The sequence below is a fragment of the Cariama cristata genome, unplaced genomic scaffold (assembly GCF_000690535.1).
Source record: "Cariama cristata isolate BGI_N322 unplaced genomic scaffold, ASM69053v1 scaffold15494, whole genome shotgun sequence".
NCBI lineage: Eukaryota > Metazoa > Chordata > Aves > Cariamiformes > Cariamidae > Cariama > Cariama cristata.
The window spans coordinates 7,598-8,432 of record NW_009611374.1 but is presented as its reverse complement, the minus strand read 5'-3'; positions in this window follow the sequence as shown (position 1 = coordinate 8,432).

The following is an 835-nucleotide window of genomic DNA, read 5'->3' as shown; positions in this document are numbered from 1 at the left end:
CCACACAGTGTGGAGGCGTGGGGGGGGCGGGGGGGGAAGTGGGTTCACAACAAAAAAATCGAAGAAGAAAAACAAGTCTTAAGGGAAGAGAAAAAGGGCCTGAAAGTGGAGAAGGTGCGAGCACAGAGGCGGAGAGCAGCGTCCTGCTATCCATCGTGCCATGGACCGGGCAGCTCCTTCGTCCGTGGTCTCTGTGCCTGTGTGTTCAAGCCACGGTACGGCTCTTGTAGACCATCCACAAGCCTATAAAACCGACTGCTTCCAGCACTGTCAGCACTCCTGGTGTGCTCACCGCTGTCATCCCCAGCGCTGTATCGTTTCCTATTCTGGTGGTTGCTCTCTGATGACAGACCAGCCCAGGGAAGAGAATGGTTATTTAAACGTATCAGCATTTATAGAGTAAACAAACTAGGTGACAGGAACACGCGGCAATTTATTTTTAAAAAAATTCTTATGAAATTGACTTGATTTGCTGCTTTTTGGGGTTTTTTGCCTGAAATGAGGTAGTCGGTACTGATCTTCTGCAACATGGGGAGCCCCAACTTCTCAAGTTGGTCTGGCCCTCTGCCTCTGTCATGACAATGAAACACAAATTAATTTCCTGCCTTGGCAGCTCCAGTTTTTCTCCTTTTCCGGAAAAGATGAACACTTCTGTGATTATTATTTTTTCCCCACACATTCTCACAGAGTTGGAAAGCTTTCGCTAAGCATATCTTGTGTGGAGGAGTCGGGTACCAGGTGATGCAGCGGGGCAGAAGGGAAACGCAGAGATGCTTACCCTGCTCTGCCCAGTTCCTGCAGCAGGACAGGGCTCTCTGCTGGGGTCCCAGTCTGC